This window comes from Chrysemys picta, chromosome 1, assembly GCF_011386835.1.
Source record: "Chrysemys picta bellii isolate R12L10 chromosome 1, ASM1138683v2, whole genome shotgun sequence".
Taxonomy (NCBI): domain Eukaryota; kingdom Metazoa; phylum Chordata; order Testudines; family Emydidae; genus Chrysemys; species Chrysemys picta.
In genome coordinates this window covers 4,739,484-4,763,191 of record NC_088791.1, presented here as the reverse complement: position 1 = coordinate 4,763,191, position 23,708 = coordinate 4,739,484, and the positions used below count along the sequence as shown (strand labels likewise).

The following is a 23,708-nucleotide window of genomic DNA, read 5'->3' as shown; positions in this document are numbered from 1 at the left end:
CACTTCTGTTTTGCTAAGGTTTACAAACCAAAGCACCTGCTATCCCAGCCATGTCCTGTGTGATATTTTTTTTATGGACTGGAAATTAATGAAAGAAATGTTATAAATAGTAAAACCTAAGAGTTACAAAAACCTCGGGATTGTTCTTTCAAAAGTTTACCGTTGAACACTGACTTTTGCTGCTTTTAATTATCTTAATTTAAAGTAAACAAACACACAGCCTGGTTACCTTGTCAAATCTTTTTTTTAAACATTTCCTTTATTTTTCTAGTAGTTTACATTTAACACAGTAACTGTACCGTATTTTGCTTTTTTGATTTGTCTCTACTACTGCCTGATTGCATACTTCCAGTTAAAAATAAGGTGTGTGTTTGACTGGTCAAATTTATAACTCAGGCTTTGGGGGGATGGCGAGGAGCAATCATTAGGTCAATGGAAACTGTGGGTCATGTTAAACCCAGCAGGCATATTCATGGGAAAAGGAAGAAGCAGGAAATGAACGGCAAGATACAGATTCATGTCTGATCGCAAAGGCCTGGCTTTGAGAAGTGTTGAGTACACCAAACTTGATGGTTTTTTTCTAATTCCTTCCTGGCTCTGGGCTTCCTCTATTAACAATACAGTGAGCCTGATTCTCAGCTACACAATGGGTTTTTACACCACTCTGAAAAGTGCAAATGGAGCCGGGACTGTAAGGAGTGTGGAAGCAGAGAAAGAACTGACAGGAAGGGGATTGCAATGCATGACAGTTCGTTAGCAAGAGTTAGGCTAACTGTAACCCCAATAACGCGAGATTTGTAGAAGCGAGGAATGTGTGAGGCGAGTGGGAAAGAACTGTGTGAGAAGTTGTTGCGACCTTGTGTAGATAATATGGAATGTAGACTAAGAGTCTACATTAGTGAGCAAAACACAATATCAGAATGACCTATGTATAAACAAAATGCAGCTGTTGGTCATTATTGTCTGTAACAAAAGGCATAAATGCTTGCTGTAATTGTTTACCTGTTGAGAGACCTGTTTAGCTCTCTCCCTCTATGCAATTGACAGAGAGATAATAAAGTATCTGATTTGCTGTACCCAAACAAAAAGTGAGAACTCTGTTATTCTCCGACAGGAGTATGTTACCTACATCTACATTAACTTGAATGTCTCTTTCCCAGGAGAGAGGGGTGTCAAAAGACTTTAGTTTCAATGAGAATGATGCTAGGTGATCTCCTATCCATGAAGACGGACCCTTTCTGCCTTTTGACTTTCTAACAGAAGCTGCATAACGGAGAAGTTTTTCAACTTTTGCTTTTATTGTGTTTTGCTTTAGTTGAGACTGAGCAAGGTGAAACAAGGAGTTTAAAATGGTGGCAGACAAACTTGATTGTCAAACTCTGCAATTGCAATGAAGAAGTAAGAGAACTGTGTGAGAAATACACCACTTTGGAGCTGGTGATGGGACACGGCCCTTCATGAAACCGTGGAAATCTAGTCTTGCTACTCTGCTTCCTTTCTTTATTTTGACAATTTTCGACTCCCCTTCATTCCAAATTCAAACATATACCACCTCATACTACTGGTCTTCTAGTTTAATTGCTCTTCCATTCGTTATCTTTTCATATCACCAAGGGCTTTGATATCCTTTGGCCAAAAATGTCCTCCAGGTTTGGATACCTCCAGAGTTGGGGCACAACTCAGGAACCTTGTAGCCTGTTATAAATAAATGTTGAACATGAACTGCTCCAGTTTGCTTCAGTGGGAGTTTTAAGTACTCAGTACTTCAGAGAAATGGGCTTGGATCCTCTCCTGTTAGTCATATAAAAATGCTCCTTTGGAAAAAGGCTGGCTTAGCTATGTCCAGAAGCAAGAATAGTGGCTAATTTATCCCAGGTCCAATTCTGTTCGGTCTGAATACTTGTGTGAAATGCCCTCATTGGAATTCAAAGGATCAGATTTGCTAGGCCTTCCAATTTAAAGAAAAGAAAAGAAAAGAAAAGAAAAGAAAAGAAAAGAAAAGAAAAGAAAAGAAAAGAAAAGAAAAGAAAAGGTGTGTTTGCAACATACTTGTGAAATCAACTTTTGGTTGTGTTGTTAGGATATAGATATTCAGGCCTGTCTGCAAAGGCCTATACTTGAAGAATTTAGGTGTATTCTTATCACTAAGCTAGTTATAGAGGTATTAAAGAAAGAATCAAAATCACTGTCTGTCTGTGTAAGGACCTTCTCTTACTGTGACAGTTTGAGGTCCTGTTTAGTCATACTGAAATAAGGCAATGTGGGGCTGTTAGGAAGGTGATCCGATCTATCACCTCCAGAGAAAGGGAAAAGCCTAGAAGATGTAAAAGGAAACTTAGTTTGATAGCATCCTGTCTGGCAAGAACTCACTTCTCAATAGCTGGGATGTGAAATCCTCATTTCTGTATTGTTCTATCACTGTAGTCTCCACTTCCCTATTGTTTGTCTGTATAATCTCTGTCTGGTTCTGTGATTGTTTCTATCTGCTGTATAATTACTTTGTTTGGGTGTAAACCAATTAAGGTGGTGGGATATAATTGGTTAAATAATCATGTTACAATATTTTAGGATTGGTTAGTTAAATGTGAGTAATATGATTGGTTAAGGTATAACTAAGCAGAACTCAAATTTTACTATATAGTCTGCAGTCAATCAGGAAGTAAGGGGGGAATGGGAACAGGGAATGGGGATGGGGGAATTGGAATCATGTTTCGTTAAGGGGGGGAATGGGAACAGGGACACAGGCAAGGCTCTGTGGTGTCAGAGCTGGGAAGGGGGACACTGAGGAAGGAAACTGGAATCATGCTTGCTGGAAGTTCATCCCAATAAACATTGAATTGTTGGCGCCTTTGGCCTTTGGGTATTGTTGCTCTCTGTTCATGCGAGAAGGACCAGGGAAGTGAGAGGGTGAAGGAATAAGGCCCCTAACAGATATCATTTGAGCAAGGAGTGGAGATTGCTGCTGACCAGTTGATGAACACAGAAGGGCAAAGAATGAGAAGAAGATTCATTTCATTGAGCTATATTGGTGCAGTGAAATCAAAAAATCTCAATACGAGGTTGAACTATTTCTGCCCCATTGCCCTACAGCTCAAAGTTCAAAGCTCATGTCAAAGAGCTGACATAGTTGAATTTAAACCTCCCCCCCACAGTAGGTTGCCCTAGAGGACGGCTTTCCAGATGGATGCTACGTGCTACATGTCACTGGACATCCCATCAGAGGAGAAGAGAAGAATGTCCTGGAAAAAGGAGAATTATTCAGAGATGGCTGCTGATTCCATAATTAAGTTTCTGCAGAGTCTCTGTTGGGGAGTTTATTATTCAAAATGCTCTCAAATGACCTGCCAGAGATACATTAGTTTTAACATTCATCCTTAGCACCGGGAGGAGGGGTAGTGATGGAAATGGGGTTTGGTTTGGTCAGAGGGCTCCAGATAGTGTTGCCATCTCTCCAGTCACACAAACCCTAACACTGTTGCCCTGCCCCTACCCCAACCCAAGGCCCCACCGCCAGCCTGCTCCTTCCCTGAGGCCCCACTCGTTCACTCCATCCCCCCTTCCCTCCGTCACTCACTTTCCCTTCCCGTCACTCACTTTCACGGGGCTGGGGTATGGAGTTGGGGTGTGGGAGCAGGTGTGGGCTATGGGCTGAGGCCGAGTGGATCAGCGTGTGGGAGGGGGTTGGGGAAGTGTCCCATGCTGCCGGCTCCACAGGGAGGAATTTTGTCCAAGGCCATTTTTAAGCAAGGAGGGAGGAACAAGGAGAACCAGAAGACCAATATTAGGATGCAGTAGAGTTTTTAATGCAATTGAAATTGGCAATATACAGTTACAGGAAGAAATACTACAGAGCAGAAAGAATGTATTTCCAGTGTTACTAGAAGGGCTACGAACAATCGCAGGCCTCAGTGGGGTGTATTTCAGACAAGATGTTCTCTTTGCTTTGTTGCAGCTGCAGAGGTTGACAAACGAGTCCCCTTTACAACCATTTGAAGTTCCTTGTTTTACCCCAGTTGGTGGGAAATGAGACAAAACCAAATAAAAGCAGAGAACTATGAAACTTCTCCCTATATGTCGGCCATAGCAAAGATCAAAGTGAGGCGCTAACGGTATGTATTGATGGAAAGGTTAGAACATTTGAGATCTAATTCTCCTTGACACCAAGCTCTCTTTTTCCCCTCTAAAGGGACTTAAACTAATAATAAATGTAACTGATATCCATCTTAAGGTCCCTGTTTCCTTTACACTGCGGGGTTAGTGTAAACAGCCTGAGTGTAATTCAGAATGAGTCCACATGTGAATAAGAGAAACAGAACATGGCTGGCAAAGCCTTGGCAGAAAGAGTCATAAAGCGTAACAGTAGAAATGCAGCATGGCTATCAGACCACGGTGCTGCGCACACACAGCTCCCACTGAGTTCAACTGAAGCCATGTATGCACAGCACTTCTGAAAGCCATGCCCAAAAGATTAGGGGTGAATCTGTATCTTGCTGTTCATTTCCTGGTTCTTCCTTCTTCCACGGATGTTCCTGTTGGGTTTAGCATGGCCCACAGCGTCCACCGAGATACCTACGGCCATATCCCCCATATCCCAATAATCCCCCGTAACCATAAAGACCTGGGTAACCGCAGTATCCCCCATGGCCCCATAATCCCCCATAACCGTAACGGCCGCCGTAACCACCGTATCCCCCTAAACCATACAATCCTCCGTAAAGGCCTCCATAGCCGAATCCCCCATGACCGAATGAGCCCCCGAAACCAGGTCCGACCACAGGTGCTCCTAGGGCTCCCACTCCACTGTGCTGAGGGAAATTGCTGAGAATAGGTCCTGGGAGGGTCACGACCACCGGTGAGGGTCTGATCACCACTTCGGAGTCCTGGCACTGCCTAACGCATGGCTCGTTGCAGGTGCCAGTGACTGGACAGGGCCGGGCCACCCCGCATTCTGGATAGCACAGGCTGGAGAAAGTCATCTTTCTGCGATGGAGGTAAACCTGAAACACACAACAGGGATTAGAGTAAAGGGAAGGTACACGGGCCGTTTCAAGAAAGGCTTCATCTCGATTACAATTGTAGTGAGGTCTGCATGGCGCCTGAGAGAGTGGGGGGGGGAGTAAACTTAGTCTCTATGTGTGTGGCCATGTGTTTGTTCCTATTTTCTCTTTCTAAGCTTCTTCTCCACTCACACTAAACTTCCCTCCCAACTGGCCCCTTTGAGCTCCTATCAATAACATTGTCTGAAAAACATCATGGTCATCACTTCCTTTTGTTTGGGGATTTAAGCTCTGCATGCAAACCAGTTGAGTCCAGTGTCAGAGTGTGGTTCATTGGTTTGCCAGAACTAGGGAGTCATCAATACTTGCTGATGAATAAACAGAAAACTTTACTTTTCTCCAAAGAAATCACTAAGGACCAGCGCCTTAGCTGGGATAAAATGGGTTCATGTCCACTGACTTCCATGGAGCAACAGTAAATAACACCATCTGAGGAGAAGCACTTTCAATGGGTATTTCTGCTCAGAAGAACCTAGGAATTGCTAGATTGGAGCACACCACTTGTCAGCTTCATCCATTTTCGTGTCTCCAGTAGTGAGGAGTAACAGCTACTTGAGAATAAAGTAGAAGACCACTGAACTGGCCCTTTCTCTACTAACCTGGACAAATGTATTCATAATTCAGATAAGTGAAATGTGGTTTAGTGACTTTCTGCAGCTACTGAAAAGATTTAGTAAAGAGTCCTGTGGCACGTTATAGACTAACAGATGTATAGGAGCATGAACTTTCGTGGCTGAATACCCACTTCTCCGGATGAAAAGATTTAAATGCCCTAATTCTTTTTCCAGATAATAGAAAATATGTTTCCCATGAATCCACCAGTGCCTGCAACTAAATAACTACACAAGTTCATTATGGAAGAGCATAAATCCCTCATAAAAAATCACAATGAGTAAAAGCAAGATTCAGTGTTAAATGAAAATAAACCTACTGTCACATCTCTAGAGTTCAAAAGCGATTGAGTCTAATTCGACTTACCGAGTTCACCGAGGAGATGAAGTCCGGAGAAGTGATTAGAAAAGCCTTGAGTCTTGAGCACTTTTATACAGTTCCTAGGACTGCCTAGAGGATCTGCGACGCTGTTTGTGGTGGAGGTGCTAATTAGTTGCCAAACAAACTTGATTGCCTTGCTATGTCTTCTTTTGGATGGAGCTGTTTTCCTCAGGGGTTTTGATTATTGGGGCAATCTCAGCCTCAGAGGGCGTGATATGCACGTTGCACCCTTCATCTTTCTTTCATCTTAAATTGTACGGGTGAACTACATTCCTCATGTCATTCCACTGCCTTTTTTTGTGGCTGCAATGAATGTCAAGGTGATTCTGAACCACATCGGTAGCACAACTGGCTCTGATGGAAGGAACCCAGTTTGGTTCTTTCAGTTCATACTGGTCGTGGCCAGGGGTATTGGGTCATTCATTGTAAACCTGCTAGGAAGGAGGGAGCCATTTTTCTGCATTCTCGCTATCTCCATCCCTACTGGGTCAGATCCACTTGCTTTGAAGTCAAAGAGAATCCTTCCATTTCCTCCAGCATGTTTCCTGTCAGGACCTGAAATTTGAAATTCACCTGTTGGCAGGGATATGGTAAAATGCCCTATGAATAATTTTAATCCCACTTTACACTTTCAAACTGGATCTTAGCAGGGACCTAAGTGTGATGGCTGTTTGTCCAGAGGTGAATTTCTCCCAATGGTGAGTAAAACTTCACCTAATATTGGACCTCCACTTGTGTCACTAATGTTGTCACAAAGGGCTGCCTAGGACAGATTTGCTCACGCGTCAAAGTAGGGATGGTGGTGAGTGAAAAGATTCAATCCTCTTTTGTAGATAAGGTTTAAGTTAAGTTTTGGAATCTGTACTCCATCAGAAACCATCTCTCCATCCATGAGCAGGCAAGAATCTGAAATCTTGTAAGACAATGCATCTGACTGAGCCCCGCAAGAAGCGGAGGAGAAATGAAAATAACTCATTCTTGGGGCAGGAGGAGATGGCTGTGTGATGAGATTTGACATAAAGTCGGACTAACCATAGGGCATATTGCAGAAAACATTCCTGCCTGAACCACAATGTTGTTTAGAATGTAAAAGATATCCCCAAGAGTGGGTTCCATATCCAGGGAAGAGGCCAGAAGGATCTTCCGTTAATCTTACGCAATGGTAATGAATTCTTCCAGGTTAGTGAAATGAGGCTCAGGGTAGGTTATCTCTGTAATATTGCCAAAGGAATTACAAGTGTGTACATTTCAAGCTTGTGTATGTGTCGTGTAAGAATAAAAATCTTAATACTGAATTCAAATGGAAAAAATGTTGGGATAAGACAATGTAAGTCTGCTCAAGTGTAAATGCCCACCACTGAGGCTAAATCTTCAAATAAAGGGAATTAAAGTGCATGGCAAGACTTTAGGTGGTAGTTTATTGTTCATTCTTTCATGAGAAGATGTTTCACTCCAAAGTTCCCCAAAAAACCATGAAAACAAAATGTAAAAAATCCAGAATGAGCCTCTCTAAGAGTTACTCTCAGGTTAGTGATTTATTTGGAAGCCATCTAATGTAATGTATTAGAGGGGTGGGCGTGTTTGACGATGCATCTGAAGAAGTGGGGGGTTTTACCCAGGAAGGCTTATGCGCAGATAAATCTGTTAGGCTTTAAGGTGCTACCCGACTCCTCATGAGGTTCAGGAGATACAGGTTAGTGTTCTGCATGAGTAGTCCCAACTATTGGGGTTCATTTTTGACTCTGCCAATCACTCCCTGTCTGACCTTCACCTAAATGTGCCTCTGCTTACAGGTATAATTGTAATATGCAGGGTGGATCATCTGAAGCGTCCTCTGATCTAAGCATTTCAAAGCACTTCACAAACACACATCATGTTTTATTTGACCAAAGAGGTGTATTATTATAATAGTAGAAACTTTTTACTAGAATTAGATGTTCCAATATTGAAGATTGGCTTCACTTTAAAAATTCATGTCAAGGTCTCAGATGTCACTCCAGTGCTCAGTTCATGAGTGCCAGCCTCTGAAATGGGGGCTCTTTGATTTTCATTCAAATGAACCTTTGCATTTACCCTTTATATACATTTTAAAATTGAAGGGTAGGTGCTGAACCAGTGGAAAGGAGAACAGTTCCATCAACTTCAAATTGAAGGAAGGCACTTTACCCAACCTGGGTGAGAGAAAACCTTTCTGCACCTCCACCCAGAGCTGCTCAGATCTAATATACAGGGAAATCAATGGGAAACATCAGCTATTGCATGTCCACCCATGAGCAGCCAAGAGAACTGTGTCTTGTGAGAGACTTCAGCTAATAAAGAAAAGGAAAAAGCACAAGACTGACAGAGTTAAGGAGAACTTCTTCAACTGTAGGATTGCTGTGGGATGAGACTGGATTAATTGCAGGTCTGATCAACCTAGGGCATTCTGTAAGCCCCTTCTGAGCCAAAGTTTTTCATCCAGAATTAGAATGATTTTAAAGTGCAAAATTTACCCTCACCAGAACTTTTCTAACCTGAACAGCATAAAATGCCGTCCCTCAATTGTAGGGCAGAGAATATCACTGAAGTCTATAGAACTGGACTGATGTACACTAGCTGAGGACCCTTTACAGAGCAGAGTTTGTTAATCCAAGGGACATGCAAAGCTTTTTTGAATGAAAAGCCAAACTGCCGCAAATAAGGAGTGAGGTTGTGGTTCGGTCAGGGAGAGGCATTTCTTTGGCCTTTTAGTGTTTCCTATCCCCCTCCTGCTCTAGACTGGTTGCTTGACCTTATGTCAGGAGAGGAGTTTGAGGCAGGACTGTCATTCAAGTGTACACTCCTATATTACACTCCCACCATACCCAGCAACACGTTAGCTCTATCTCTACCCCCCGCCATCTGCTTGTGGGCAGAAGTAACACACAGTGTCTTTGTTCTTTGCTGACATATACTGGTAAAAATATAAAAAAAATCAATAATCAAATGAGCAAAATAGCCCCAAAATTCTATCTCAGGCAAATATACAGGACTGAATACAACATTCTCATCACTAACACACTAACACTCCTGAATAGCTGTTACCAAGGGCAGTGAGATGTGCCACCTTGGTGTTTGCTCTGGTGCCTCCAGCATTGATCAGCACCATGCACCATGCACACTCCTCAGGGACTCTGGGTAGTGCCTCTGGATGTACGTGGGGCCAGTGTGCGTGGCACTAGAGGGAGCTCTTGTCAGTGGAGGCGGCTGCGGCATTTGGTCATTGGGTGTGTGACGTGTGACTCCATATGTTTTATAGAAATATGCTTATGAGTGTGAATATGATGTAACTGGAATATGCTTTATGCAAAAGGTCTCTTGTAAGGTATCATAACAAAGGTTATATCCTACTGAATATATTCCTCATATTTGTATGCATGTATCATTCTTGTATCTGAAACTAGAAATGTGACGTATAACTCTGAGGTCCTATTGTAATTGTGCAACGGGTGGGCCATTGATGGTGGTTTAGAATTTTGATGGCTCCCATGGACTAGGACAATAGTTTGTAAATGGTTTATTTACCTGCAAACCTTCCTGTGTACGTGTGGGCCAAACCAGGAAGAATGGAGACTGGGGTCGTACAGTGACATGTGACCATGTGACATGCTACTGGAATCCATCTTAATCCTTGTACTTTTGCATTGATGAGGCTGGGGTGGGGAGCACCACAGACAAAAGATTCCTGCCTTGTGCCAAAGCTATAAAAGGGGGTGGAGCAGGACAAAAGGGCTGCCAATCATGAGAAAACCCCTGCTTATCACCTGAGTTGTCTGCTGGATCTAACAAAGACCGTACCATGGGAAAGGATTGGGCCCAGACTAGGAAGGACTCTAGTCTGTGAAGGAAGCTTATTGGAAGATCTTTGAGGGTTAGCTATTATCTGTAATCAATTTCTTAATGCATTAGGCTTAGACTTGCATATTTTGCTTTGTGACTTACTTTATTCCGGTAGTTATTACTTGAAGCCACTTAAATCCTACTTGGTATATTTAATAAATCACTTTTGTTTATTAAAAAATACAGAGTAAGTGATTAATACCTGGGGGAGCAAACAGCTGTGCATATCTGTTTATCAGTGTTATAGAGGGCGGACAATTTATGAATTTACCCTGTGTAAGCTTTATACAGAGTAAATTGGATTTATTTGGGGTTTGGATCCCATTGGGAGCTGGGTGTCTGGGTCCTGGAGAAAGGTAATCTGCTGAGCTGTTTTCAGTTAAATCTGCAGCTTTGGGGGCATGGACCAGACCCTGGGTCTGGGTTGCAGCAGGCTAGCATCTCTGGCTCAACAAGACAGGGCTCTGGAAGTCCCAAGCTGACAGGGAAAATGGGATCAAAGGTAATTTCAGCACATCAGGTGACAATCCCAAGGGGGTCTCTGTGACCAAACCCATCACAGGATGTTCTCCTGGTCATCTGCTCTGCTTGCATGTGGCTGGGGAACGGGGAGCCTGGGACTCTGCAGGTGATCAGATGATTCCTGGAGTGGGCTCTTGCTGAGGGCCTGGGAGAGGCAGGGACAGAGAGACAGTTTTTTCAGAGCAGCCATCAGCAGACTCTTATTAAAGAGAGGGAAAAGGAGAAAGGTAAAGACAAGTGCAAATTACTTCACTTAAGAAAAAAATCAAATGCACATGAGACGCTGTCTGGAGAGACTCATGACCATGAGTGCTGTCCTCATTGTAGACTGTCAAAAAGCAGGGCAAAGACCCTAGCTGGTGGTATGCTCTATAATTGGATTTCACCAGTACCAAGTGTGAGCTTCCAAAATACTACAATAGTTTTACAATGGAGTCACAAACAGTCCCCTCAGACACTCCAGTCTATCATGTCTGCCAGGCAAGCTGGACTGTGTGTTAAGTGGTGGTGACTTCCAGCAAAAATCAAGAAAATAGTCACATTATATCTAGTTCCACACTCACCCAGGTTGGATTGCATCCGAGATCTCACACCAAAAACAACACTGATAGTCAATTCTACAGTAAACTAACTGAAAAGTTTGCTAGCTAAGAAAAAGGAATGAGAGTTATTGAGATATTAAAGCAGATAAAAATATATGTACAGGTTAGTCACAGTCTAGAATTCCTAAAGATAGCAGAGATTTGGGAAACGGGCAGTTTCTCAAAAGTCCTTTTGTGCTACCCAGAGTAACTCCTCTTCTCATTCAGTTATTCTGCCTGTGAGAATCCAACCAGTCCAGAGATGAAGAATTTTTCCTTCAGTCCATACTTATAGTTTCTTCTCACAGAAACGAAGCTGAGAGACTGACTTCTGATGTGGGCTCTTTCTCTGATGGCAGAGAGAGGGATGCATATAAAGTCTTTGATCAGCACACACAATGACCACTTGCCTTCAAATACACAAGAATTTGCACTTTGCTGTTCCGACTTGCATCTGAAGAAGTGAGGTTCTTACCCACGAAAGCTTATGCTCCGAATACTTCTGTTAGTCTCAAAGGTGCCACAGGACCCTCTGTTGCTTTTTACAGATTCAGACTAACACGGCTACCCCTCTGATACTTGACACTTTCCTGTTAAATTTCTTTATTTGCATTATATATAATGTAAATGCTTGCTATTACATTCTAACTGGGTACAGGTAAGTGAAAACAATGCATGCACCATCCCATTAGTTGTCAGGACGTTTAAACACCAAATACATTCCTTACATTTAACAATCACTTTCATTTATACTTATACAGAAGTGAATTGGCCTGGTTTCCAGCTGTGAGTTTGTCAGTTCTCAGCTGACACTTGGTTTACCAGCGTCACAGCACAAGTACACAATGGGCAATAACTGGCTATGGGTAGTATGGCTGAAAAGGATCTTGGGTTCCCAAAAGCTTAGACTGAGTTCACTGGAGTCTCAGTTAAAGTCTCTGATCACTAAATCTACACAGTCTGCTGAGTCAAAAGCAACATCTTCCCTCCATTTGTTTTCAGGAATCTTTGGTTGGAATCCAGGCAGACTCTTCCTCCTCCTCCGCTGAAATCACTGCTAGCCAGTCAGAGAACTGATTAACCAACCACCCCAACTCTGTTACGAGAAAATGCAAAACAGAGACTAGCAAAACATAAATGTCTCTTCCCCACGATCACATTCACAGAAAAGTTGGTGACTTACACTCGTTGAGACAATTTAATTAAACTGTTTGGCTAAAATCAAAAAAATTCAAAGTGAACAATTAAAATAAAATAAATTACTGTTCCCTCCCATTTTCCCCTGTAAATAACATTCCCCAGGCTTCCCTGTTGGAGGGTTGTAACAATTAGCTTATGTTGTGATCCACTTTCACCATGTTTTCTTTATTCGGGAGGATAATACTTCTCCAAAAGAATGACAAGTTTGTCGATTTCTATCTATTCCATAAAAAGCAAGAGAGAGTCCTGTGGCACCTTAAAGACTAACAGATGTATTGGAGTATAAGCTTTCGTGGGTGAATACCCACATGCGTCTGATGAAGTGGGTATTCACCCATGAAAGCTTATGCTCCAATATCTCTGTTAGTCTTTAAGGTGCCACAGGACTCTTGTTGCTTTTTACAGATCCAGACTAACACGGCTACCCCTCTGATATCTTGTCCATGATGTGGTAGAACTGTACATCTCAAGACATATTTCAAACTTCAAAAACTTGCTTTAGCTCACACCAGTCGTTGCAATGAAAGTCACCAGGTGCACTGTGTGTGCTACTTTATCTTTCCTTGGAAACACATCTCTCTAATGGGTCACAGTAACCCAGTGGTAAGTAATTTTCTCAGGTTTGTGAAATGAGATACAGGATATGTTCTCTCTTTAACGTTGCCTTCTTTATACATGAACGTAATCATGGTTCCAAGGAATTACAAGTGTGTACCGTTAAACTTTACAGTGTTTACAGTTAAAGCTTGTTCATGTGCATTGTAGGAATAAAAATCTCAATATAGAATTCAAATGGGAAAAACTTTGGTACAAGAAAATTTATATCAACTCAAGTGTAAACACCCACGATTAAGCCAATACCTTCAGATAAAGGGAGTTGAAGAGCGTGGAGGCACTCGATGGTTGATCATTGTTCTCACTTAGATCAGAAGATCTTTCACCCAAAAGTTCCCCCCAAAATCATCAAAACATCAATAAAAAAATATATCCAGAATGAGCCTCTCTAAGAGTTCCTCTCAGGTCAGTGACATATTTGGAAGCCATGAATGGTAGGATTCCAGTAGGGTTCAGGAGATACAGATTAGTGTTTGGCATGAGTAGTCCAAACTAATGGGGTTCATTTCTGACTCTGCCAATCACTCTGTCTGACCTTCACCTCCGGTATCTCCGTCTCAAACAGGTATAATTATATCTCTCAATGTGAATTGTCTGAGGCTTCCTCTGATCTAAGCATTTCAAAGTACTTCACAAATGTTCATCAAGTTTTATATGGCCAAAGAGGTGTATTATTATAATAGTAATAACTTTTTACTGTGATGAGATGTTCCAATATTGAAGATTAAATTCACTTGAAAAACACATGTCAAGGTCTCAGATGTCAGTCCCCTACTCAGTTTGTGATTCCTAGCCTTCAAAACTGGGGCTCTTTGATTTTCATTCCATATTCCTTTGCATTTCCCTTTTATATATATTTTAAAGTTTAAGGTTAGATGCTGAGCCAGTGTAAAAGAGCACAGTTCCATCAACTTCAGACTGAATGAAGGCACTTCAACCAGCCCATGTTACAGAAATCCTTGTTTGGAGTGTATCTTTCTGTGCGTACTGTAGCCAATGAATTTAGTTTATTGTTCATTTATTGTGTGGTTATGACTAACTAACATGTTATGTCATATATAATCGTATGTTGACTAGAGTTATATTGTAGGATTATAGAAGTATAAGATTGATTAGTAGTTAGAAGAGATAATCATGTATTAGCTATCAAAGTAATTAGAGCTGAAACGCAAGGCCTACAGCCTGAGGCCTGTAAGATTTTATCTTAGCCATACTGGGACATAGAGTTAATTAATTAATGCTGATATAAGTAAGTGACCCAAGGATAACCCGATGTGCTAAGAATACAGGAAAAGACGTACCAAGTGCTAATATTGCTGGAAGATTAATTTTAAATCTTAAAAATGCTGTAAAGGAGCATCTGTTTCCAACATGTGCCTTAACCATAGGATACAGATCCTGCATCAGTGCTAATGAGAATAAAGAGAACCTAGAAAACCTATCGAAACCAGGGTCCCTTAAGTTTCATGGGGACATCAGACCAATAAGGAAAAAGAGGGTTGACACATTTATGGAAATACACAGAACGCAGGTATAGACAGAATCACATTATAAAAGAGAGTGCCCAGAGCAGGAATATTGAGCTCCCTTTGGGAAGCTCCAGCAGGAACCATCCCTCTACTGATGATCAATCCAGAAGAGACGCTATTGTTAAGGATGTGAGCACAGCTAGATTTGTAACTTGTGCATAGAATTTCTATATGCTTGATAATCATAACCTAAATTGCAACTTTACTAAAACTTGTAAAACAGACTAGACCTTGTACTTGTGAATGTCTGGGTGGTCACTACCCTTGGTCTTTATGTGTTCCCAGAGACTCTAACTCTGAAACAAGTAGTAGAAGTGACTTTCACTCTGTTAAGCTTGAAACTGTATCCGCAGAGCCGAACCCACAGTGGTGTAATACCACATAACAAAATTCACTTTAAATAAAAGAAAAGGCTACAGTACTCTGCATCTCCTCCCCCAGCTGCTCAGATCCAGTGTACAGTGAAATCAATGGGAAACATCAGCTACTGCATCTCCACCCATGAGCAGCCGAGAGAACTGGGTCTTGTGGGAGATGTCAGCTAATGAAGAAAAGGAAAGAGCACAAGAGAGACCTAGGGCATTCTGCAAGCCCCTTCTCCGACAAAGCTTTTCAGCCATAATTTGAATGATTTTAAGGTGGAAAACACACCGCCAACAGGATTTCTTCTAACCCGAGCAGTATAAAATGCCTTCCCTCAGTTGTAGGGCACAGAACATCATTGAAGTTTATGGAACTGTTCTGATGTACACTGGCTCAGCCGCCTTTACAAAGCAATGTTTGTTAAGGAAAGGGAAATGCAAAGCTTTTTTTGAATTCAGGTCAAACAGTCCCAAATTCAGAGGCTAGGAATCACGAACTGATGACGGGTATGACGTCAGAAACCTTAACATCCAATTTTAAAGTTCATTTCATCCAGAATTTCTCACATGCGGCCACCATTGGGTTTTTTTGCAGTCACGACAGCCTCCAAAGCGTGGATCAAGATTTGAGCGGGGGGGTGGGGGGTGGGGGCAAAGAAGTGTCTCCTCCCTGCCACGCCCAGATGTTGCTCCCAAATAGCTGTTATCGAAGGGCAGTGAGATGCGCCGCTTTGGTGTTTGTGCTGGTGCCGCCAGCACTCATCAGCACCCTGCAGCCTCCTCGGGGGCTGTGGGCAGTGCCTCTGGAGACACTTGGGGCCAGTGAGCGTGGCATTTACTCGTTGAGTGTTCTCCTGGGCACCTTTCCCGCTCCCTCCTGGCCAGGGCCCAGGGAGCCTGGGACTCTGCAGGTGAGCAGATGGTTCCTGGGGCAGGTTCTCGCTGAAGGGCCGGGGAGGCAGGGACAGAGAGATGGTTTTGTCAGAGCAGCCATCAGCAAGAGTTGGTGGCTGCACTCTGAGACCACCACAATTTTTGTTGTGAGAATCACTGCCCTAAACATACCTCGCTGGTAATACATGACTAGAACTGGGTCCATGGATAGTTTACATTAATACAGATTTCCCTATAGCTTAGCTAGAGTGGTGAATGCACCAATTATTTATGCGAGCCAGAGGTTTGTTTAGGGTATTACTTCTAGCTGTCTCACTGGCAGGGCCGGCTCTAGGCACCAGCAAAGCAAGCAGGTGCTTGGGGCAGGAAATTTGCAGGGGCACAAGAATCCAGCATGTGAGCTGAGAAACAACAGGGGGCCCTGGGAGCTGTAGTTCCTTGGTTAGCTCCCTGCCTATAGAGCCAGCCCTGGAGCAGGGAAAGAACTACATTTCCCAGCATTCCCTCGGCCGCTATTAACAGGAAAGGGAGAGGGAAGGAGTGTAGAACTGAAACTTCATGCTGCAGCTTGCTGTGAATGGTAGGGACAGAGCCAGCTCTAGGGTTTTTGCCGCCCCCCCCACCTCAGCCCTGGGCTCCCCCCGCACCCTTGTGTTGCCCCAGCCCTGGGCTCTCCCCCGCCCACACCTCCTGCCGCCCCAGCCCTGGGCTCTCCCCCGCCCACACCTCCTGCCGCCCCAGCCCTGGGCTCTCCCCCCACCCGCACCTCCTGCCGCCCCAGCCCTGGGCTCTCCCCCGCCCACACCTCCTGCCGCCCCAGCCCTGGGCTCTCCCCCGCCCACACCCGCTGCTGCCCCAGCCCTGGACTCTCCTCCCCCCCCGCCCACACCTCCTGCCGCCCCAGCCCTGGACTCTCCTCCCCCCCCACCCACATCTCCTGCCGCCCCAGCCCTGGACTCTCCCCCCACCCGCACCCGCATCTCCTGCCGCCCCAGCCCTGGACTCTCCCCCCACCCGCACCCCCTGCCACCCCAGCCCTGGGCTCTTCTCCCCCCCCACCCACATCTCCTGCCGCCCCAGCCCTGGACTCTCCCCCCACCCACATCTCCTGCCGCCCCAGCCCTGGACTCTCCCCCCACCCGCACCCGCATCTCCTGCCGCCCCAGCCCTGGACTCTCCCCCCACCCGCACCCCCTGCCACCCCAGCCCTGGGCTCTTCTGCCCCCCGAACTCGCATCTCCTGCCGCCCCAGCCCTGGACTCTCCCCCCACCCGCACCCCCTGCCACCCCAGCCCTGGGCTCTTCTCCCCCCCCACCCACATCTCCTGCCGCCCCAGCCCTGGACTCTCCCCCCACCCGCACCCCCTGCCACCCCAGCCCTGGGCTCTTCTCCCCCCCCACCCACATCTCCTGCCGCCCCAGCCCTGGACTCTCCCCCCACCCGCACCCCCTGCCACCCCAGCCCTGGGCTCTTCTCCCCCCCCACCCACATCTCCTGCCGCCCCAGCCCTGGACTCTCCCCCCACCCGCACCCCCTGCCACCCCAGCCCTGGGCTCTTCTGCCCCCCGAACTCGCATCTCCTGCCGCCCCAGCCCTGGGCTCTCCCCCCACCTGCACCTCCTGCCGCCCCAGCCCTGGGCTCTTCTCCCCCCCCACCCACATCTCCTGCCGCCCCAGCCCTGGACTCTCCCCCCACCCGCACCCCCTGCCACCCCAGCCCTGGGCTCTTCTCCCCCCCCGAACTCGCATCTCCTGCCGCCCCAGCCCTGGGCTCTCCCCCCACCTGCACCTCCTGCCGCCCCAGCCCTGGGCTCTTCCCCCCCCCCACTCGCACCTCCTGCCGCCCCAGCCCTGGGCTCTCCCCCCACCCGCACCTCCTGCCGCCCCAGCCCTGGGCTCTTCCCCCCCACACTCGCACCCCCTGCCACCCCAGCCCTGGGCTCTCCCCCCACCTGCACCTCCTGCCGCCCCAGCCCTGGCTCCCACCCACACCCCCTGCCGCCCCAGCCCTGGGCTCTTCTCCCCCCCCCCGGCACCCGCACCCTCTGCCGTCCCAGCTCTGGCCCCCACCTGCACCTCCTGCCGCCCCAGCCCTGGCCCCCACCCACACCCCCTGCCGCCCCAGCCCTGGGCTCTTCTCCCCCCCCCGACACCCGCACCCCCTGCCGTCCCAGCTCTGGCCCCCACCTGCACCTCCTGCCGCTCCAGCCTGGGCTCTTCCCCCCCCCCGGCACCCGCACCTCCTGCCGCCCCAGCACTGGGCTCTCCCCCCACCCGCATCTCCTGCCAGCCCAGCCCTGGGCTCTCCCCCCACCCGCATCTCCTGCCACCCCAGCCCTGGCCCCCACCCGCACCCCCTGCTGCCCCAGCCCTGGGCTCTTCTCCCCCCCCACCCGCATCTCCTGCCACCCCAGGGCTCTCCCCGCACCTGCACCCCCTGCCGCCCCAGCCCTGGGATCTTCTCCCCCCCCACCCGCATCTCCTGCCACCCCAGCCCTGGGCTCTTCTCCCCCCCCCGCACCCGCACCCCCTGCTGCCCCAGCTCTGGCCCCCACCTGCAGCTCCTGCCGCTCCAGCCTGGGCTCTTCCCCGCACCTCCTGCCGCCCCAGCCCTGGGCTCTCCTCCAAAGAAAGAATTGGGTGGACTAAATGGACATTGAACCTCTCTATCTGAAGCCTAGCAAGGCAGGTACGTGGATCCCACTAGAATTTAACATGAAAAGTAAGGGAGGGGAGGCTGTACTAGACTGGGCAGCTTTAGATACAGTACCAGGCGTGTAGGAGGATTTCCACTTCTGAGCCATGGAAGCAGAAATTGACTTTTCTTTTCCAGATTTAGCTAATATTCAGAAAGGGAATCCAGCACCTGCCTTCCAGATTTGAACACCCTCAAAATTCAGGAGCGCTCAAGCTCAGTTTGGGCAGCTGTTACTTCATTTCTCCCAAATCAAATATACTGATCCACTGTAACTTGCTGTAGGAAAAGTAGAATAAATTGAGCAAGAAATGCTTCCCAGTGGTTATTAGGACTGGAATTGCTATTTTCAACAGCCATTGCTTTTTTATTATTATTATTAAATTTTAGTTTTATTTGTGTAAAAGTAAGACAGTGATATTGCATTGGCAAATTCCCCATAGAAACAAAGTATGGAACAAAAGAATAATAAAGGCATCTCAACTTTTCCTCATTTATGGAGGACAGTCTTATAATCTGCATCCAGATAGCCTTCAATCACACAAGCTGAAAATTGTTCCACAGTTCTGTAACCATATGGGAACCAATCCTGTCTGTGTTCTGTGCACATCCAAAATTCCTGTGGAATGACCCGCCCTGGGAGTGAGTTACCAGTGACCCAGGGCTGGGGTGGCAGGAGGGTGCAGTGGGGGAGGCAGCCAACATTTTTTTTGCTTGGGGCAGCCAAAAACCTACAGCCGGCCCTGCTCACTGGTCATGGGCTCACAGCTGTATTGTGAAAGAGACAGGCTTGGCTGGTTAAGCCACACTCTTATTAACCAGAGGGCAAAAGGAGAAAGGTAAAGACAAATGCACCGGACTTCACTTAGGAAAAAAATCCAATGCACGTGAGATGCTGTCTGGAGAGACTCATGACTACGAGTGCTGTCCTCAGGGCAGACTGTGAAAAAGCAGGGCGGAAACCCTAGCTGGTGCTATGTTCTATAATTAGATTTCACCGACCCAGTACCAAGTGTGAACTTCCAAAGCACACCAATCGTTTTATAATGGAGTCACAGAAAATCCCCTTTGACACTCTAGCCTATCTTGCCTCCCATGCAAGCTGGACTATGTTGTGATTGGAATAACAGAGACTTGGTGGGATAACTCACATGGCTGGAGCACTGTCAAGGATGGATATAAACTGTTCAGGAAGGACAGGCAGGGCAGAAAAGGTGGGGGAGTTGCGTTGTATGTAAGAGAGGAGTATGACTGCTCAGAGCTCCGGTATGAAACTGCAGTAAAACCTGAGAGTCTCTGGATAAAGTTGAGAAGTGTGAGCAACGAGGGTAATGTCGTGGTGGGAGTCTGCTGTAGACCACCAGACCAGGGGGATGAAGTGGACATGGCTTTCTTCCGGCAACTAACAGAAGTTACTAGATCGCGGGCCCTGGTTCTCATGGGAGACTTTAATCACCCTGATATCTGCTGGGAGACCAATACAGCGGTGCACAGACAATCCAGGAGGTTTTTGGAAAGTGTAGGGGACAATTCCCTGGTGCAAGTGCTGGAGGAACCAACTAGGGGCAGAGCTCTTCTCGACCTGTTGCTCACAAACTGGGAAGAATTAGTAGGGAAAGCAAAAGTGGATGGGAACCTGGGAGGCAGTGAGCATGAGATGGTCGAGTTCAGGATCCTGACACAAGGAATAAAGGAAGAGCAGCAGTATACGGACCCTGGACTTCAAAAAAGCAGACTTTGACTCCCCCAGGGAAGTACTTCATATATGAAAAATATCCAATGCACATGAAATGCTGTCTGGAGAGACTCATGACCATGAGCGCTGTCCATAGGGCAGGCTGTGAAAAAGCAGGGCAGGGACCCTATCTGGTGCTATGCTGTATAATTAGATTTCTCCAACCCAGTACCAAGTGTGAACTTACGAAGTACTACAATAGTTGTATAATAAAGTCACAGGAAGTCCCCTTAGACACTGCAGTCTATCTAACTTCCCAGGCAAGCTGGACTGTGTGATAAATGATGGTGACTTCCAGCAAAATTCACAAAATAGTCACGTTACACCCAGTTCCACACTCACCCAGGTCGATTTGCATCCCAGATCTCCCACCAAAGACAAGACTGATAATCAATTCTACGGTAAACTAACTAAAGTTTACTAGCTAAGAAAAAAGAATGAGAGCTACTGAGGTGTTAAAGCAGATAAAATATATATGTACAGGGTAGTCAAAGTCTATAACTCCTAAAGGTTGCAGAGATTTGGGAAACTGGCAGTTTCCCAAAAGTCTTTTAGGGCTACCCAGAGTAACTCTTCTTCTCATTCCATTATTCTGCCTGTGAGAATCCAACCAGTGCAGAGACGAAGACTTTTTCCTTGTGTCCATACTTATAGTTTTTTATCACAGAAAAAAAGCTGACAGGGTCACTACCGATGTGGGCTCTTTCTCTGATGGCAGAGAGGGGGATGCATTTCAAGTCTGATCAACACACACAACGACCACTTGCCTTCAAATATAAGAGAATTCCCACCTTCCAGTTAAATTTCTTCATTTGCATTACAAAAGGCTTCTTTCTCATTGGATGGGTTATTTAGTTACAGGGATATGTACAATGTAAATGTTTGCTATTACATTCCAACTGGGTACAGGTAAGTGAAAACAATGCATGCACCATCCCATTAGTTGTCAGGATGTTTAAACAGCAAATTAATTCTTATACATTTAACAATCACTTTCATTTATGCTTATACAGAAGTGAATTGGCCTGGCTTCCAGCTGTGAGTTTGTCAGTTCTCAGCTGACACTTGGCTTACCAGAGCTGGCACTTGGCTTACCAGTGTCACAGCACAACTACAAAATGAGGAATAACTGGCTAGGTGGTAGTATTGCTGAAAAGGATCTTGGGTTCCCAAAAGCTTAGGTTGAGTTCACCGGAGTCTCAGTTAAACTCTCTGATCACTAAATCTACACAGTCTACTGAGTCAAAAGCAACATCTTCCCTCCACTTGTTTGCAGGAATCTTTGGTTGGAATCCAGGCAGACTCTTCCTCCTCCTCCGCTGAAATCACTGCTAGCCAGTCAGAGAACTGATTAACCAACCCACCCCAACTCTGTTACGAGAAAATGCAAAACGGAGACTAGCAAAACATAAATGTCTCTTCCCCACAATCACATTTACAGGAAAGTTGGTGACTCACATTCGTTTAGACAATTTAATTAAAACAGTTTGGCTAAAAACAAACATTCAAAGTGTACAATTAAAATAAAAGAAAGTACTTTTCCCTCCCAGTTTCCCCTGTAATTAACATTCCCCAGGCTTCCCTGCTGGAGGTTGTAACAATGTCACTGACCTGCTGCAAAATGCTTCCGAGTTCGGGCAAACAGCCTGTTTCCTGCTCCTGGGCTCAGCTTCTCCCAGCCCCACAGAGCTCAGGGCCTGACGCAGAGCAGCTGCCCTGACTGCTGCCCTCATGTAGCCTGACCCCAGTGACAGGGAACCTATTGGGGCAGACCCAAAACTACCACACCACTTCCAGAAGCTTCTGGCTGGGGAGTGCTCAATCTGCTAGCGACATAACTCACTCCTATCCACCCCCGCTCCCACCATAGAGCGCTTAAAGAGATAGCTCCCTGTTAGGCCCTGGGGTTAATCTGCAGCAAGGGAGGTTTAGGTTAGATCAGTTGTCACCAATGGGTTGATCGCGATCCATGGTCGATCCTAGAGAATTTCCTAATTGATCGCGATCTCTCATGCTGTAGCGCGGCTGCCGCTAAGGTACGCTCCCTGCCTACCCCGGCCCCATGCCGCTTCCAGAAGTGGCCAGTGCAGCCCCGCAGCCTGGGGGCAGGGGAGCAGGGCTCTCCCTCCGCGTGCTTCTCCTGTCTGCACGCACCGCCCCTGCGCCTCCCATTGGCCGGGATCGGGAAGCTGACCCCAGTGAAGGAAAACAAAAGGCAAAATTATAGGAAGGACCTTTTAAGGAGATTGAAGGGGTGAATGCCGTCACATCTGATGTAAGGAAGCCACTTGTCTCTTCCAGCCTGGCAATTGCTACAGTCTGCACGCACTGCCCCCGACAGCTCCCATTGGCCGGGATCGGGAAGCTGTGGCCAATGGGTGCTGTGCGGTGGTGGATGCAGAGAGGGGCAGTGCATGGAGCAGCACCTGTTGGTGTCCACTGACTGCGACTGGCGTGCGGCCAGGGTAGGCAGGGAGCCTGCCTTAGCCTTGTTGTGCAGCCGACCAGGAGCTGCCCAAGGTAAGGGCCACCCAGCAAGAGGCCGTACCCCAAACCCCAGCCCTGAGCTCCCTCCTGGAGCCAGCACCCCATACTGCCTCATGCACCCCAAATCCCCTCCTTCATCCCAATCCCCAGCCCTCCTCTCAGAGCCAGCACCCCGCGTCCCGGCCTGCAACCCAACACCCTGCCCCAGCCATGTCCCCCCTCTCAGAGCCAGCACCCCGCACCACCTCCTGCACCCCAATCCCCTGCCCCAGCCATGTCCCCCCTCCCAGAGCCAGCACCCTGCACCTCCTCCTGCACCCCAACCCCCTGCCCCAGGCTCAACCCCCACTGTGAACCCCTCAGCCCCAGACCAGAGCCCACACCCTTCCCAAATCCCAACCCCTTACCGCAGCCTGGTGAAAGTGAGTGAGGGTGGGGGAACAACGGGGGAGGGGGATGGAGTGAGTGGGCCAGGGCTTTGGGGAAGGGGTTGCCCTTAAATTCAAAATGTGATCTTCGGCATAAAAAGGTTGGAGACCACTGGGTTAGATATTAGGAAAAAACTAACTCTACAGGTAGTTAAGATGTGGAATAGTGGCTACAGCTTTATTCACCATTTTTAGCAGATTAGTTTTTCCCCAGACTAATCTTGACAGACTGAGGGGCAAATTCCATGTCTGTAGTCTTTCTAAAGTCATGGGAATGATGTGGAGGAAAGCAGATAAAGGCTGTTCCCTATCACCCACAAACTAATGGATTCGCAGAAAGATTTAATGGAACTTTAAAAGCTATGCTAAGAACGTACGTCACCAGGCATGAGAACGATTGGGACGTTTTACTTCATTATTTGCTCAATGCAGACAGAAGTGTTCCCACAGAATCTACTGGCTTTGCCCCTTTTGATCTCCTATCTGGGAAGCAGGTTAGGGGAGCCTTAGATTTGATTGGAGGCTCAGGGGAGGGCAGTACTGAGGAAAGAGGACAGCCTGGAGGGGAGTATGTCACTCGTTTTAAGGAGAATTGACAGGTAATGAGGAATTGAGTGCGACAGACCCTTGAAACAAGTCAGGGAACTCAGGACGTTTGGTATGATCGGCGCACCGGAGAAAGGTCGTTTGACACGGCTGATTTGGTGTTAGTGCTGACCCCAGTGATGGGGGGAAAGGCAGGATGATTGGG

The 23,708-nt window shown here is 46.8% G+C and overlaps 1 long non-coding RNA gene across 1 annotated transcript; it reads right to left on the bottom strand.

Moving 5' to 3' along the window:
- Nucleotides 1–240: 240 nt before the first annotated feature.
- Nucleotides 241–22,357, bottom strand: LOC135972707 (uncharacterized). Its single transcript, XR_010589191.1, has 3 exons — nt 21,654–22,357; nt 6,036–6,605; nt 241–4,997 (listed from the first exon to the last, which is right to left on the bottom strand). It is a non-coding gene; the product is annotated as an uncharacterized LOC135972707 (long non-coding RNA).
- Nucleotides 22,358–23,708: the final 1,351 nt, after the last annotated feature.